This window comes from Passer domesticus, chromosome 6 (genome assembly GCF_036417665.1).
Source record: "Passer domesticus isolate bPasDom1 chromosome 6, bPasDom1.hap1, whole genome shotgun sequence".
NCBI classification, from domain to species: domain Eukaryota; kingdom Metazoa; phylum Chordata; class Aves; order Passeriformes; family Passeridae; genus Passer; species Passer domesticus.
The window spans coordinates 55,345,114-55,363,653 of NC_087479.1; the positions used below are offsets into that span (position 1 = coordinate 55,345,114).

Here is an 18,540-nt window from a genome sequence, read left to right on the forward strand (position 1 = left end):
CATAATTTGTCTTTACTAAGAGAAAAATTCTTCTTTAGTATTTCCTGGAGCAGCCTAAGGCACTGATAACTCTGGGAAGAAGAGAGGCCATGAGTCAAATATGGGGAGCAACAGTGCTCCAGTATCCAAACAACTTTATGCTCTTTATTTTGCCTTGCCAACTTGTCATGATCAGACATTTTTCTTCAGAGAAATCTGTGTGAGATAGAGGCAGAAATATTTGGGGAATCTGGGCCTAAAGTCATCTGATAAGGAAGCAGAGGGCTGGGGGCAGCCTTTTATTATTTCTGAAGTGGGAAAAGACACATAACTGGGGAAAAGCCCCTCCTCTCCTGCCCCTCTAAGTACAGAATTGCAGTACTTTGTCCTCACAAGTCCAAAGGGGATCTTTAACCTGGGCATGGGCTTCAATAACATTTTAATGTACCCTGACAGCTCATCAAAATAAATGCAGGGTGATAAGAGAAAAAAAAATACATAAATAATAAAAAAATCTATGTTCTTCCTAATTTGTTCTTTGCATACTCTTGTTGTCCTTCTTTCCCTTGAAAAACAAGGATTTTGACAGCTCTGCCTAATACAGTAAGACATCACACGGTTTACCACAGACAGGATTTCATTCTACCCTAAGTTTTGCTGTATTGGTTGGTGATGCACATTTTAAATCTACAAGCTGCTCTGCCACGTATATTTAAATATGATTAACCTTTCTTCTGCAATTACCCCAGCAGTTTTCCCTTTTGCCCTGGCATCTGTCCCTTCCTGAGCATTGCCACAACGCTCCCTCCTAATTTCCTACTGCCCTGTCCATGGCCCTGCTCTCTTTGACCAATCCCACCTCTCTGCTGTATCCAACAAAGAGGACTTGTCTTCACCTTGAAATCCTCCCAGAAGTGCACCTTGCATATCCCTGTTCTCTGCTGAAATATCAGTAGGGAAAAGCAACGTAATGGACATTTGGAGACTGATAAATTCCCTTCCCTGTGAACTGGGATGGAGTAGAATCTGTCCAGGCATTCTTTCTCTGCATCTTTTCCACACTTCCTGGCCAAATTTTCCCTGAGAAGTTTCACTCTATTTTTATTTTTTTTAAATCTGATGTGAGATGTTTGACTCCAGTTAAGAAAACATACTTTGATGGAAATGCATTTGGCTGAAACTGTTCCGAAGCATCAGCTCTAATCACCTCTGACTTTTTATCAACCCCTGATAGCAGCCTTCCACTGCAAACTTGGTACTTTTTCAAACTTTAGAGTGGCCTGCTTCCTCCCATGCTGTGTTTTAAACCCCACTAAATGACATCATCTTCCTTCTAATATCTCCCTTGAGGGAAGCTTGTAAAAAGGAGAAAAAAAAAAGAAAATTATTATTCTTTTCAAAGAAATCAATAATTCTGAAGAAAAGAAACTAATGCTGCAAAACAAGCACACAAACAAGCAACTTGCAAATGAACTTTTTAGAAGTTACTTTTGAGTGAAGCAAGAACTTTCAGTTCAGCAGAAACTTTCTCTAGGAGAGATTTCTCAGGACAAAGATGAAATTTCTGATTAAAAAAGACAGGATAGGAATACTGCAGGCATGTTTATATTCATAGCATTGAATTTCAGTTTCTCACTTGTCCTGATGAGGATAAGCAAGTGCAGTGGATGCTGGGCATACTTTGATTTTGGGTTTCTATATTGCTCCTTAAAAAGAATCATCTGTGGTTTCATTTTAGGGCAAAGCTGTACCTTACAATGAATCTGCAGAATATTTCGAAGAATGAGAAAGAGGATTGTTTTTCTACACCTTCAATTCTAATTACTTAAACATGGTTTTGTGAGGCGCATTGCTCTGAATTGGTTCCAGTCCCCAAACACAATATGTTGCACCAGACAATAGAATGAGCTGCAGAAATATTTCAATATTGTTCACACATATTAAAAAAATCATGGGATACCTGTAACATGTCCTCCATGTACTCACAAAAGTTATGCTTTTATTACTAAAAAACCCCAAATATTGGAATATGTGACCATCCAACAGGGAAATCCGTCTCTTCTGATTGTAAGAAGCTCCACTAATTTTAAATTAATATTTTTCTTCTTCAAAAGCTTTTCAATAAATCAATTAATTTTCATTTTCAAATATAGTATGACTAGTTGGCAAATGCCAACAAAAAGCAAACCTTTCAATTCCAAACTTTTATTTCAAAGTGAAACAATTTTTTGGTGTCCTTCTCTTCACTTCATTTTTGTCAGTTTAGGAAATGAAAGTTTACATTGAAGTATCGGCTTGAAACAACAGAGTTAAATATTCAAAGAAATTGTTTCTACATGTCAGACAAGAAAACTCTCAGTTCTAACTAAAGATTAAGTCTCTACCTAGAATTGAAAGAGGTTAACTTTGAAACTACATTATTCCAAATAATATTTGAAATAACTTTATTGTTGGTACCCAGACTCCTCCTGCCGTCAGCAGATGGCAGCCTCGACATATTTCGGTGAAATGCAGGCTTCTGATGGGAAGTTTAAGTCGGCTTTAGTCAGCATTTCCCTTTTGAGGTGATTCCTTTGCTCTCCACACTTTATCCTGACTTTCTCTCATCTCAGTGGTCTGCAGTCATTTCTAGCTGAAGCCAGTCAGCCTGGAGTCAATTTGTTGCTTGAAAATCGGCACCTCTGCTCTTAATTGCAATGGAATTTGGGGCTACAGAAGGGTTTCCTAGGCAAAGATACAAAAAGTAAGCTCAAGAGCAGGAGCCCAAATCCCCTTACCTGATTAATGGAGTTTAATTTTTATTTACACTTCAAGGCGACCCAAGAGTCCTAAACAAATAATGCTCAGCTACACAAGGATTGCAAGACTGAATTCCTGGCTGTGCTCTCCTGCTCTCCTGCCACAGCTTTACATGAAAATGCCAATACCTTCAAACCAAAATAAGCATTTCCATGATGGTCTTTTTTCTTCAAAGAGCTGGGTTTCCATTTTCCTTCTTGTTTGTGAAAAAAATCTGAAAAATTATTTGCTTAAAACTCTAGTATTTTAATACATGGGAGATTAAACTTTTTGGAGATCTTAAGCCTGATCTATAAACAAAACAAAGGAAAGGTTAGGTGTAGCATTGTCTGCTGCTATTGCCACCACAGTCATGACACTTCTGAAAAGAGAAGAAGGTTAAGTTTGAGATGAAATTAGGGACTCAAATGCCTGTGAGCTTTCTAGAAATAGCAAGTATCTAAATCCAAATTTTGGAGCAAGTTTCATAACACTGGATCAAATCCTCTTGTCTGGAATATACTTAAATTGTTGGGTTTACTGGCACTGGAAACTTCAGCCTGAGTTTGGTGTTTCAGCCCTCCTTAATTTACTGCTATCAGAGATTTTCCTTACCCCAAGCTTCCTATGCATTGGATGAGAAGGCAGAAGCTCACAGCAAATGCCGCTTACACAAGAGTCTGAGGTGGAAAATACCAGTAAAGCCCTCAATTCATGGATATCCAGAGTATGTGTGCAGGATCTCTGCTTTAAAACATATATCCTGAAGACATCTATGTAGGCAAGCACATATATTTTTTTAAATTCCTGAAATTCATATCCAAATCAATTTCAAATTGAGTTTGTTTTTGCTTTAGAGATATCAAATCAACACTTGCAGGCCTTGGATGCTACTTCTGGAGTGGGTATCAGAAAGAAAAATATTCGTTGATAGTTGGGGAGATACATTTGAGATAGCTAATTGTAAGATTTGAAATGTGTAATCAGCTCCAGGTACTCATGCAGGTGGTTCTCTAGGAATATTTTCCTAATTTTCTTTTTAATTTCCTTCCCTTTAATCAGATGTTCTGATAATCAAACCAGACTGAGGCGGGTAATAAGTCACTATGAAGCTCAGGGAAAGCCTGAGGCTAAATGTGCTGAGATATGAATAACACACAGGTATTTCCCCCCTGCTGTTTTTACTGCCACATCCCTTGGCATGTTTGAGAAGTGAGCACAGGATTTTTGAAGCCAACACAAGTCTTCTTTTCTGCCAAGGAAGGAGCTCTCTGTGCCCCCACCCTCCAAGCCTGAGATCAGACCCCACCAGCAGCACAGCTCCTCACTGCGGGATGAAAACACTTCACAGCAAAAATCTAATTGATATATTAAAAATCTGTGACTGGAGGTGCAGATATTGATGTTGTTCAGTGAGCTTTTATTGCTCAGGACTTCATGTTCTTAAATCATTGTGCAATTGTTAATACTGCACCGTGTTTATTCCCCCTTGAGCAGTACGTGACTGAGGTCAACCCACAGCACTTATAAACACACTTTGTTTAGTCTCAGGGTTTATCTCACCGTAAAAGGGAGCAGTAAATTAAAATAAATAAATAAATAAATAAATAAATAAATAAATAAATAAATAGTAGCTAAAGAAATAAAATAAATAAATAAATAAAGCTGGACACACAAAGGACAGGCTTCCAAAATCAGGATTGTTGGATGTTTTACTTTGAACCCCATGGCTTCAGAGACTTACAAGAACTTTTAAAGCTTGAACTAGAAAAAGCACATGCTGAGGACAACAGAGCCTGCCTGCTTGAGCCCGGGATTAAGTGTGTGAACTGATGCTGACACTCTGTCATCAGTACCCAGAGCTCCTCCAACTGGGCCTGCCACACACGGCACTCATGGGTTCACGCCACCCCTCCTAAAGATAGCAAAGTGCGCCCAGGGAGCCTTTGCTCCGGTTTCAGGCTCATTAGATGAGCGATGACAGCTCATAGTAGTGGTCCCCCGTGGCCAGACAACAAGCAAGGCCCCCCACTGCTGCTGCCCACCCTGATGGCAGCTGAATTTTGCCAGCTGTCGTGGCAACCTGTGGGACACCAGCATAGATCTCCCTATGTCTGTGCTTATGGTGCAAGCTCCTCTGGATCCTCTCACTCCTAAGAAATGTGGCTCCCAAATCTAGAATTCTGGTTAAAAGTGTTTTCCCTGTTTCTCTTTGCAACTTGTTTTACCCTAAGAAGATATAAACATCCTTAGTGTCTCCCCCTTGTTTTGAATAATTTCAATGTTGAGCATTCCACCTGCGAAATCACTAGTCATCTGAGAAAGTGTTTGTTAATTGAAAGTTTAATTTTTGTGTCTTTTAAGTATCAAATCCATTATATGGTTACTTCAGCCTAATCTGTAATAGGATCTTCATGTGTTCATTTAGTGCCATTGGCTGCAATCTTATCTAGACTCCAAAATAAGTTAAACTTATAGCACTTCCAGTTTTATGGTCCTTCCCTACATTCACTGTTTTCTGAGTTACCGGATCATACCTAATTTCATGGGTCTATGAAAGGGCTGTTTCTCAAGTCTGTGTTAGCAATTAAATCTAGGAAAGGTTCTTGAATGGTCTCCTCTGTGCAAAAACTTCTCAGAAAATGTGGGAAGGGTTTTGTTTCTGTACTGTAAATGTGTTGATTCATTGCTTCAACCATTTCCTAGTAAAAAATCACACATCATTTGATGCAGATGAAGGCAAGGCAGAGAACCAGGCATGGGGAGTGTTTTGAGAACATGATGAAGCCTTTGTGGTTATCTAAGTCATATTTCAAAATAACTCTCCTTAATAACAATTAGATATTGCAAGTGTTTTTTAATACTGTCTCTTATTTTCAGCTCTCAGAGAGACAAGGATCTTCTTCTTTCTAGAGATACTATGATGCATGAAACATCAGGAGTCACTGAACAAAACACTGATCTAAATCCAAACAGAAAAGAGTTTTTTTATGGAAAACTCTATCACCACTCCGTGCAGAGGTCAGAGAGCTGTTCCTTAAATGGCTCTGAGTTAATACATTCTGTTACATCTTAGTGATTATTGATTTTTGTCCTAATTACAAAAGTAATTTCATGTTTCTATGGAAAGCTATTCAATGATAATTTTAAGCCTTTATTTCATGTGCATGATTTCCTCAGCCATGCTGCGTTCTTGTAAAGACCTGCTGTCCTGGTTGTCTTTGTTTAGTGTGAACATCAGAACATGCAACACTGGCACATAATGCATACTCTGTATTTTTAATAGACACTAGAGAATTCTGACTCTAGGGCAGCAAACAGCAACTCCTCTGCTTTAAATGCTGGGATTTGCTTGTAGCTGTTTGCTTCAGATCTGAAATATTTAAGCAAAAGTATTCTTCCTTCTTTTTTTATTTTGTTGTACAACTCAATTTTCTCTATGTTTAATTCATTCAGGTAAAAAATTTTCTCCACTCTAAAACTAACTCAGAGGCATTTACTCAGAGGCCTCATTGGACTGCACCACTCTTGACAGACTGGTGCATATTCCTCACACATTTTTATGATGCTTCTCTCTACAGCAGCTGAGTGCAACACAAACAGGAATATTCATGTATTTACAACTTTGTGAGGTGAAAAGTGATGTTACACTGTCATTTTACAGCATCGTGTTCCCAAGAGCTGCATTGAGAGCAGTGTAAGTCCCAAAACTCATGCTGAGCTGCCAGGCCTATGACCTACAGTTCATGTAGCTGCCAGTATAAGAATTTCTGGCTCCACCTGTCAGACTGGGAAGGGAGGATCTAGACCCAAAGTCCAGTACCCAAGTCACAAGATCATTCTCCACCATTTGGATAAAAACTGGTGTTAATATAGGTCACCTGTAACGTAATCAGTAAAAAGGTGATCTGCAGTCAGGAGCACAACAGAGTTATTCAGAAACACCGATGATATGATCTGTAGTAGTGCTGAACCGTTTATCTTCATTCACTAAAAACATTGTTTTAGCAGAAGAAGAGGAAGGACAGGAGCAAGTGTTGGGTCTGACATTGTTACTTATTTCCCTGGATTACCTTGGTACCCTGAATTAACCCTCCAAAACTATTTCCCAGAAACAAAACAAAAAACAAAACACAAAAAACTATTTCCCTGAAAAAAGTCTCAGCCCGGTGTGTTTTTTCAGAGCTATTTTCACTGGTGTTTATTTCATGTGAGCTGATGAAAGTCCCAAGGGTTTACCTCAGACAAAAAGAGTGGGACAAACACACAAGTGTCCAGCAGCTCAACCCAGCTGTGGCGAGGCTGCCAAAGGAGATAATTCTGCCAAGCAAACGGCTTCCAGACTGTGCACTTGTGTGTCAAAGTGACATTAGTGTATTTTGACATAAGTGCTGTCTTTTATCAGGGATAAGCTTCAAAGCCACAGAGATGGAGAGATGGGAAACTGGAGGTTGACAGGAAAAATAGAAGCTGACAGAAAAACATAAAGAGAATTTGTTAAAATAAACAAAACACTCCAAGAGCCAGCGATACCCTCAAGCATCAAATTCAGAGCAAAGGGTGTTTTATTGCTTTGAGACCATGATAGTTTTGGCATGGTAAATAATTTTTCTCTGCAAAATGCAATGGAATTTGAAAAGCCTTGTGTTTGCTCTAAAGTCTGGAGCTGCTTGCTGATGAGACGAGTTTTAGTCACAGAGAATGGGGGTAGTTAAAATAGACTGACATGGCTGTTCATATCTATTTTGACTTAAGTTCTGGACAGCTCAGGTCTTTACCTAAATAAAGTTTGTCAAGGAGCTCTACAAAAAGCAGTGGAAAGCGCTTCAATCCCACAGCTTGCTGAAAGAGATACTTTCAGAGGTGAAATTATTTGCTAAAGTTTACATTCACAGCAGGCCAACAATGATACCAAGACCAGAATAAAGCATCCCCAGTCCTCCCCTGGAGCTGAATCCCACAGCTCAATTCACATGTGCAAGCAGAGGTGCTGTGGATTGCTGATAGTGTGGGTGAACTCACCCTGGGTCAGACAATTCCCCTGGACAATCTCTCCCTGATGGATTGCAGGGCATTTGGGATGCTGGCTTTGTCATGGGAAGTACAGCAAGGGGATCATACACCTTGGCTTGCAGCACTTATTACTGAGGCTTTCTGTCTCTTTGGTTAGCAAGACAGAATTTCCACCCAATTCCATGGACCAAAGCCTTGCAGGATGGGGCTAAAGGTTTTAACTTGACATCAAAATCTCCTGCCAGAGTGATTGTCCAGCAAGGTAGGTCATTTCCCTCCTGAGTGTTTTCCTCCTCTTATCTTCTGATGGCTCCCAAAAGCACATATGTTTCACTGGAGTTCAAACTAAAACAACATCCAGCATCTGGTAAATCAGGACATCTCTGATCTTTTGGTCAGTCCCCTTTGACAGCCACACAGTCAATAAAAGGCTCAGAGGTGCAAGTAAGCTGAATCCCCCTCTCTATTCCTTTCCTAGGCTTGAAGCCTGAAGAAGCCAGAACAACAATTTTCACCTTCCTACCCAAACTTCAGCAATCGAAGAATTTGCCAATTAAAGGTGCCACAGCTTCTTCTGACAGCTGTCTATTAGTGTGACTGATGTCTGCTGGAGTCCAGAAACTTCTGCAGGGCACACATGAAGATCAAAGACTTCTATCTAAGTCCCTTACATCAAAATATTTACTTGCTGTCATCTGGGCAGATAAAGAGAAGTCATGGCCTCAACATCTGACAACTCTCCTGTGATGCTATGAATGTGCCCCGTTCGCCATCAATATCCCTGGTGATATAAATAGGATATTGCAATGCCTACACAAGGGTAGTTTCCAGACAGAGATAGCCAGATCAAATTCGACCTGGATAAGGCAAAAGGAAAACAGCCAGGAAGGAGGGATCACCAGGAAAATGGCCCTTGTGGAATTAAATGTACACAGAGAACAAGCCCTTTAACTCAAATGACTTTTTTTTTTTTTAAATTCAAAAATGAGCCTCTGATCCTTTAGCCCAGATCTGTGTGCTTAGATTTGATTCTCAGCTTGTTGTTATTCCTTAATGCCACACAGTCCACCATGATTTAGTCACTCTAGCTGCACAAGGCTGAAGAAAACATTTCATCACCTTGATTAGCAACATATTTATAAAAGTGCAATATCATATCTGAAGAAAGCCAGGAATCACTGAGGGAACAGAGAGGCTCCACAGCACAAGATTTTGAGTCAAATAAAGAACATTAGAATTAAAAAAGAAATCATAAAGCAATATTAAAATATTACAAATGTCAGCACTCAAGTAAAAGCTGTACTTCAGAGAACTGCTTGTTTTCTCCCTTCTCAAGGCCTTTTTAAGCTTCTCATAAACAAGATTTTACTGTCTTGTAAAAGTCAGCAGTGACAGTAGGAGCTAAGGGACAATTCTGAATCAGTGTTGGTTTACAGTTCTATATGCTGCTGCAAATATTTCCTGGTAAGTTCTGGTATTTTTAAAAAATCACACCAGGTCCACAAAAGCATTGAGTGAATGCTTCACTCCTGTTAAAATCCCTGAAGAAACCAGCAGGAGTTCAGCACTTGCTCCTAATCACACCACTGGAGCAGCACAGGCTGGTGATAAACAGTGAAACCTGCTGCTACAGCTGCATCTGGGAAAGGACAACAGATTTTCAGTCCAGGTGATTTGCAAATCCCTAGTTTTATGCCACCAACAGCAGCCCCAGTTTTGTTTAAATGACATTTTGTTAATTACTTTTCTAGGCCGCGTAGCGCATGGCCTGGTAGTCATTGAACGTGAACTGGAGACCACAAGTCAAGACTCTCCAAATGCACTGCTGCCTGCAGTGTTTTAATTTCATGTGCAAAACCAGGTATCATGAGCAAAATGAAACTTTTAGTGAAGAAGTCCAGGGTTAAGCCTGTGATCTGGACATTTCAAATGATTACTGATTCCTAATAGAAATTTTGCTCTGGTCTTTCCCCATCCCAGGAAAAGTGGTGATTTTTCAGAACATTTATTTGGAGGCATGGTGAATTCAAATTCCATCCTTAATTCACAGGTTGCAGAGGTAATTTTTGCAGCAGCTCATGGAAATGGAAGTCAGCCTGTCTGTTGATCCCAGTACATTTTGCAGGGCTTGGATTTTGGACCTTTTCCAAAGTGTGGCATTGTTCACGTCCTTTGTCTTGCCATTAATGTCCGTACTGTTACAGTTTTGTCTGTTGGGTCAACGAGATTAGATTTCATTAGCACAGCAAACTGAAAAAAAAAAAAAAATACAAGTTATTAGATAATCATTAAAGCACATCTGTTGCCTTTTTCAGAGTGCCAAAGTCTGAATTCCATTGAACTACTGACATGGCACTTGACCAGCGCTTAGTTCAGCTATGGGCAATGAGCTGCAAAAGGATTAAAATATTAGCAGGGAGTGGATTTAGCCTAATCCTGGCACTTTTGTTTGGATTGCAGAGAAAGGTGCCCAGAGCAAGAGAGAATGAAACAATTGCAGTAAGAAAATGCCAACATTTTTGAGGCCATTCCACAAATTGTGCTGTGCTGGTGCTCCACTTTGGTGTGATGCCAAGATATCAGTTCCTCACTTCCACGCTTTCATCTGCTTCTACCCTGGGTCAAAACTCCCTGAGAACTTCCCAGCCTGAAAGTCTGGCTGCTGGAGAACGGAAACAGGTTTTCCCCCCATCATCCAGGTAGCCAGCGTGGCAGCAATTTGGATTGGGAACAAACATTCTGCCTTAGCCACAAGCTCCTTTTCTCTTTCAGAAAGTCTTCTGAAACATCACGTGGCAAATATTTTGAGTCATAGGTGCTTTTTATGTATAATTTTTGTTTATTTATTAAAGAAAACTTGTATGTGCTATGTATATCTCTTTGCAAAGTACTGGAAATCACAGACAAAAACTAGGTCTTCCAAAGAAGTCCTCATGGAGGAGGCACCAGTTCCCAGAAGATGTCACTTGTGATTTAAAATTGAAATGTTGTCACATAAGCATTCTAGATGTATAATAATGTAACCATCTATGACTAATTCTACAGAATGATACAAGAATTTACAAGGGAAGTAAAGGGGAAAAAAAACTTTAATCATAAAAAACCCCAAAACACCCACATATTAGACCACACACATTTGGGAGGATTTACTTTCCTTAAGAAATGGTCTGGAGTATTGAAATCACTGTTGCTTTCGTATGGCTGTCAGCAGCTAATTTTAGCATTGAGATCTTTTGTGATTTAGTATGAATTAAGATATTTTATGATTTGGTACAGATTCCTGATTTTTTAGAGATCAAGCAAGATACACAGAGAGTGAAAAAAAATTCTTGGATGGTTTTCTGCCATCCCTGACCACTGTAAAAATCCAGAGTCCACCTCTGACCGACACAGAAATTCACAGGTGCTAAAGACACAATCTAAAGACCCCTGGGCTTTTTTAGTTTTGGGGTTTTTTTGCCTAAGAAACACTTGCAAAACCAAACTACACTGAAGAGCTTCACTACCTGGATTGATTGAACTCTTCCTCTACGGAGATGGGAATTTTTTCCTAGCTCGTAATTGCTAAATTTCAAGCAAATTTGGAGGAATGGAAATTCTATTGATGCTGATTTTACAAAGTGTGAGACACATACACCAAGGGGAGAGAGGGGTTCAGACACAATCATGTTTAGCCCAAAATATGGATGTACATTTATAAATTATAATTTTTTTCTCTTTAATCAAATCATTTTATATGTCCTTCTCTCCATGACTGTTGCCAACACTGCTGCTACCCTCCCATGTAGCTATTACTGTCCTTGCACTCATTAATCCCAATAAATGGTTGCTCACACAATTCCTCTGCATTGTACTCCTGGAATACACCCTCCCACGTATTACTCACCTGGGATTATCAGTAATAAACTAGAAAAGGATGATAAGCCATCAAATCTGTAACAGGTGGTGAAAGGCAGAGAGGAGATAAACCCTACAATTAGAAGTTTATTATTGATGATTGTTTCATCAATTGTTTTGTTTTTAACAAATATTTTTCTTTCTATGACTGACTTATCTGTTGGAATTCCTCTTTTAATGAGCAGGAAGTCAGCAGGATGACTTTGCTTCTTCTTAACAGGCTGAAAAAGGCATGCCTAGGAAAACACAGTGCCTGAGTAATGTTCCAGAAAAAGCAATTAAGGAATAAAACCCACGCAACTCTGTGCTCCTTGCCTACATAAAAGGTCATGTTTTTGATTGCTTTTCCTAGGGTAGGTTCTACCTTGATTCCAGTCTTGCAACATTCAGGGATAAGAAATGTGTTTAGGATATATCCTGCTGCTTGTCTGTGGTACATGTCCTACATGCGCAGCAACTGTACCTAAAAAACTCACCAAAAAGCCATTGTTTAAACTTGATTGATAAAATATTTCCATTTTAACTAATTTATGGGCTTGACAGTCCAGGCATGAAGCTCATCCACGAGGCCCATGCGCCTCCTGTGTCATGGAGGAACTTGGAAGAACTTCCACTGACTTGGAAGTCAGTTTATGTACCTGCAGAGTCTGCATTGTTTATCTCAGCTTGTCAACAGCAGCTGCAAATTTATCTGGAGAGAACCTGGCTCCTCTGGCTTCCAGAACAAAATGAAAGTCAAGAAATTGTAGATAATTTATAAAATTAAATTATAAAATAACCCCTGGCTGCAGAGGTGGTTTGGGGATTTTTTGTGTCTTTGTTTTGTTTTTATTTTTTTTTTTTTTTAATCCAGTGCATTTCTCAGCCATTTGGAAGGAAGATGGAGAACAAGCATCCTGGACACAAAGCCTAACTTTAGCTTTTTTTGTCACCATAGGAGGAGGGATCAGCCCTCATGTCTGGCTTTCATGTAAGGTACCCCATCTACCAGAGCTAAGGGTAAAGCTGTGCCAGCATTCAGGAAGGAATTAAAAATTCTCAGGATGACAATTGCTGTCTTGTGCTGTCAAACCATGGTTCAAGAACTCATTGAGGGTGTGAAAAATTCGGATTCTGGTCTAACCTCCACCAGTGGATAGGGTGTTTTCATAGAATCAAAGAATCATTGAATGGTTTGGGTTGGAAGGGGGCTTAAAAATGGGGAGTTGCATTTAACAAGGTTAATGCATAATAGGCCAAGGAGGGGACAGTTTTCAGGGTTCTCCTTTTCTGTCTGCCTAACTAGAGGAAGCAACTACACAAAAGCAGTTTCCTGGGCTTGGCAGTTCCTGAGGGGTTTTTTTTCTGAAGAACAGAATCATGTTAGTGGAAAACAGAGAGCACACAGAGCAAGTCACAGGGCCTGGAGCATCCCTCAAACAGGGAAAACTCTAATCCAGGTCTTCCACCCACTCAGGCATTGTGCTAACACTCCATTTCTGTGTGAAAGTGTCCCAGCTGGCACAGTGAGGATGGTCCTTCCAGTCTGCCACTGACCCTCAGCCTCTTGACAAGTGTTTAACAGAGCACTGAAATGCAAATCCTCTGCGAGGCCACTGCCCACCTCAGTGGCAGTGCTTGTTACAGCTATAAAATGGGATTGGGGCCAAAGTGTGATGTGATCTGGCAAGTGTAGCCTGCAGGAGAGTGCCCTGTGGAGCGCTGGGTTCCAGAAGCAGGTTAGAGAAGCCATAAATCTGTTTGTACTTGCAGTGGAAGCCCGTTTTCCCTCTTTCATCCCAGACATCTCTCACCTCTTTGTAGATCCTCAATTGTTCCCAGTGATTTTGTATTTTATTTGCAGATCCTGGCCTTTCCTACAGGACACTTTATGAGAGCACATCCCCAGATTTATGCAAGCCTGGCTTTGAACATTTCCTTAAGGTTTGCTTTCTGTTTTTAGAAATAAAACCAAGATTAAGTCAGTCAGAGGTGACAAAGGTCTGTTTCACACCTTGCACATGGATTTGGGTAGAATCTCAGTTTGGAAAGCAAACGGGTCACTTTAGCTTTCCTAAGAAAGTTGCTGTGACTCAGACTGCTGCCTTCTGGACAATTATGACCTAAATGTGACTAAAATGCTCCTAATCTTGGCAGTGGCCTGTGTAAAACTGTAAAAAAGACACTGGTAAAATGCCCATTTACCTACTGTGGTCACCAGCTGACATCAGTCCTCCTAGTGATGTCATGATCAAATATTTCCTGGTGTTCAAGAGAATAAATACCCAGCAAGGTCTAAAAGCCCCTGTCATGGTTTAGGCCTGAAGAATATTTTCACAGCACCAAGGTTAGAAATAGTAAAATAATGATTCATTTCTGCTCTTTTGGCAGCCTGATGCTCTTCCAGCTGAGCTCTGATTCTCAATGTATGATTTTATTCCCATCAGCAAAGGGCATGACATCTTATTTCAGTCCCTGGGGAAGTGCTCAGGAGAAAAATATGGCTCGTTTTAACTGTTTGGGAAACACCACCATAGTTCCTAACAGGAAAAGGAAAAGGCAGGTGGGTTACAATGAGGAAATGGAATAGTTCTATCACCCTTTTAATGGCATAAGACACATTCAATAGAGAAGACAGCCAAGAGAGGCAACAGGGGTGAACAATTTCTGGCCAAACAGCATTATACCAACCTGTAAGAAAAACTTACAGACAATAAGAAAAATTTCACAATTACAGATTTCCCTGAGTGGCTGCTATTTGTAAGAAAATCACTAAAGAACTATTTTTTTCCTTGTTGGGAAGTCTCTATAACTTTAGCAAGACAAACTTCTCTTCCTAAGTAAACTCAAGAAAAACTATTTTAGAAGTAGTAAACTGACTAAAATTTTATGTTTTGTTTCTTTACATTATCAGTAAGAAGAAAAAGTTATAGGGAAAAGATAGACTGTTCTAAATGTCTTATTCTGATTTTTATTATTAATTCTTTTAATTCCTGTTAATAAATTTTTCTTTATACCCTTTTAAAGGGTACTTTACCTTTCTCCTATCCTACCTCACAACAAAAAGTAAGTACACTAGTAATTAACCAGCACAGAAACCCACCAAACTCGTCAGTACACCACCCGAAAAATCTCAAATTAACAAACCAAAACCACTACACAAAATTAGTGTTTCTATCCAGTTCAAGCTAAAACCTTCACATCATCTTAAGAAATAGGTCTGCTTTTAAACACAGACAGGTACATTTCTTTTCATGCAGTGGATTATTGTATCAGTTATTGCATCCTTCAGAGGCTACAGCACCACCTTTCCCAAAAATCCTGATTAAAGCAATTTGCTCTTTACCTGAAACAGTCCCATGTACTTGGGAATCTCTTGCTGAATAAAGACCAGGAGCTGGTGAGCATTACCACACCTCAACATATTCTTCATTTCTCCTGCATTAGGGGGTTTTTATGCACCCTGAGGTCACGTGCTGAGTGGGGATTTTTGAAGGACTGTTCAATGATTTAGAGATGGGATGTATGAGTTTTCTAGATGATGTGATTTATTGTTTTTATTTTTTCTATAGATTGGAAGGGTGAGTTTGGTTTATATTTTTATTGTGTAATTTAGAAGGTGATAAGATTTTTAGTTATAAGATTTTTAAATGATTTATTGATTAATAAAATATTGCTAATAAGGATATTTATGTTTTTGATTTAATTTTTAAATATTTTGTTTTATGGATTTATGTTACAGTGGTTTTTTTAGTTAATTATGTTATGATCTATAAACTTACAGTATTATATTTTAAAATTTTTGTTTATTTTTCTAATCACTTTTATTTTTTATATTTTAAACTTTAAAATTTTAAACTTTTTTTAAACTTAATGTGGTTTTATTTTAAACTATAAATTTATATTTTCATTTTTAGTACTTAAGTTTGGGATGTTTTTTCCTAAGGTTTCAAATTAAATCTTGTGTTTAATTCTAGGCTTAAAGTTCTGAGAATTCTCTACATTTTGGATTCCAGCAGTGCTGACCATGGGGTTTTTTATGGAGCTGATGCGGAGCACAGCTGGATCTTGTTTAGTCACGTAAGAGAGTGCATAGGAAGGGACATGAGGGAGATTTGGAGTCTTCTCTCCCTCACTGGAATGGTTGTTGTGATATTCTGAGCACCACAATTGATGGAGTGCCAGTGCACGTTCCAATAAACCTCAACACTCTTTGCCAAATGCAAAGCCTGATCCTTAATACTCAAAATATTCCTGCTTGTAGGGACCCAACAGCATCTCCACAAGGTGGCCACTGTCTTACAGAAGTCTGGAATTGCAGCCTGTTTCTCTTCCCTGGCTACATTAGAAAAGAATTGGCACTCTGCAAAAGCCTCCTGCAGGAAAACACAAACATCGTGAGTTACGCTGAGCTGCTTTTCTCCCAGTGACCTACAAAGAAAAAAAATGCTTTTCTATGTAGAATATTTATTTGTTTTTCTATGTTGAATAACAACAGAAGATAGCAAATATTTTGCCCGTTTTCAGAAAAAAGAAATCATCATTTTGTGTAACTTCCATTTTTAGGTTCAAGCATGGACATGATTGACACGTGTTGAATTAATGTACTGCCAGATTTTCAGTGGTAAAGAAGCAGTAAAATAGAAATTATAGTCTGCTGGTTTTAAACATGTGCTTTTGTTACCAAAAAAAAAATAGTTTCAATTTCATTATAAAGCAAATATTTGTATATTTGAGACTTGAAGCTGAATGGAAATCGGATTAGTCCTGGTTTGGCCAGAAGTTACCTGTAACTTTTTCCTGATGTAAAAGGTTTTCCTCTTTCCTCTTGGCAACATTCAGAATACTGCAGGCCTACCATTTATGGCAAAGACTTGTGTTTATTGCTCAGGATTAAGAACACACTGCAGATAAATGCACACAATTCTTTTAATTCTAATAATACACTTGAATGAGAACCAGGAATTGTGTTGGCCTTAAAGTCCATTTTGAGAGTTTCCAAGAATTCTTAATTAGACCTTTAAAATATCCCATAAAATGTCTCCTTCTTCACATCATTCTTTTATTGTCAAGAAATAAAGTTGGCAGATCTCAAGAAATCTGAAAATTTTTATTTACAGGTTTTTCAAAATTAATTTTTAATTACAAAAAAACCTCAATCCCTTAACATTCTTCTCTTATCTCAAAAGCAATCAAAAGGAACAAACTAATGGAGTAACTTCAGAGCATTTATTACTCACTGGGAGATACTGTACCAGACAGTCCATGGCACCTAAAATAATTATCAAGCGTTTATTATATTATTACTGCCACTTGCCCTGGCAGAGAAATCACATGACTTAAGAAGAAACTCTGGAGTAAGACAGAAAATGTTGGATAATAACAGGTTGAAGTCTTGTTCCCATCAGGTCAAAGACAAGAATTCTTGCTGATTTCAGTAGTCTTGGTGGGACTTAAATATTTTGCCAGAGTCCCTCTGCCTGATAGAGCTTTGGGTTTATTTTTAATCAAACTGTGGTATCAGAAATTAGATCAAGGAGCTGATAAGTTCTCTTGCTGATACTCCCATCTCCATTCCCCACAGCAGGTGCTTGCCTGGGCAGAGTGGGTCACTTTAGGAGTCTTTTCTAAGAAAATTCTCCTTTTTTCTTTGTCACAGCCTTCCCCAGAAGTGGCACTGTCCTGAGCTGCAGCTTCAGCTCCACGGCATTTCAGCCAGGAGATACTGGGGCCGAGGATTGCTCACCTTATACTTCAGTAACACAGATGCAGAGACCAGTGATTTTTGATAAATACTACACAGGGAGCAGCTAGACATGAATATCTTTATTTAAATTCAATGTAGCTGCTGCTTGTTCCTTGGTGGAAACAGCTCTTTCTCTAACAGCAGCGCTTAGGGGTTCACCAAAACCAGAAAAAAACCCCAAGAAACAACTCAGAGGAGGGGAAAAGTCACCACCATGAGTTCTAAATAGCTGTAGTGTAACATCTAGATGTTTGAGTGTGTACGGAAATTTGAGTTTATCTTTCCAAGGCGTTTTCCTTACCACAAGATGTCACTGTTTTTTGTTTCTTTCCTCCCATCTGACACTGTCCACAGTCCTCTTGAGTTCCACAATGCTCTCTAAAGGGAAAACGATCAGATCTCACAAAGGCGAATATTTCGTGTTATTTTCACCATTTGCTGTCTTTATGCTAGATTTGAAAAACCTGCTGTTTTGTGGCTTTCAGTGTTTATTTACTGCCTATGTTCTTTTCCTTTCAGACTGTAAAATGTTTCACAGCCCACCACTTCACTTTTGAATTTTCATTCTCAAGCCAGCTTAGGCTTACTTTGGGTCCACTAAATAAGAAAAATGTTTTAGATGTGAGACTAATCCAGATATTCTGCTAAATCTGGAGGGCTCTGTCAAGATTTGAAGGGTTTGAGTTCTAAATTCCTGATGAAATCAGGCACATAAGTTTCTAGACAGCATTTAACATGCTTCTACTACAATAAAGCTTATTTTAGACTGGACATCAGGATAAGGTTTTATTGCATAAAATTATAAATATGACAGTGTTGAGTAGGTAAATGTTCTCATAACAGACTTGTACTGTCTTCAAAGACAAGGGGATTTACTAATATCCATATTTATGTTTAAAAAAAAAAGATATTTTCATTAGCTGAAATAGGAGCTGGTCACAACTGATTTTATCTTAAGATGTATTCAGAATGTTCCTTGTTGGCTCTATTTATCTGGATTCACCAAGATATTGTCAGCATACTCTCAAATAAGGGTGTCATATGGGGACTGGATTTCTGCAGAATTCAGATTTTGAGGAACTTTCTCACATTGATGGCTGTTTGAGTGAAAAAGTTGGCTTTGTGTGAGAAGTGTGAGACATCTCCCG

The 18,540-nt window shown here is 38.9% G+C and overlaps 1 long non-coding RNA gene across 2 annotated transcripts; it reads left to right on the forward strand.

Moving 5' to 3' along the window:
- Window positions 1–12,541: 12,541 nt before the first annotated feature.
- On the forward strand, window positions 12,542–18,253 carry LOC135302176 (uncharacterized). Of its 2 annotated transcripts, none has more exons than XR_010363870.1 (3): window positions 12,542–13,385; window positions 13,511–14,209; window positions 15,624–18,253. It is a non-coding gene; the product is annotated as an uncharacterized LOC135302176 (long non-coding RNA). The 2 variants fall into 2 exon arrangements; XR_010363869.1 differs by having other exon boundaries at window positions 13,511–13,590.
- Window positions 18,254–18,540: the final 287 nt, after the last annotated feature.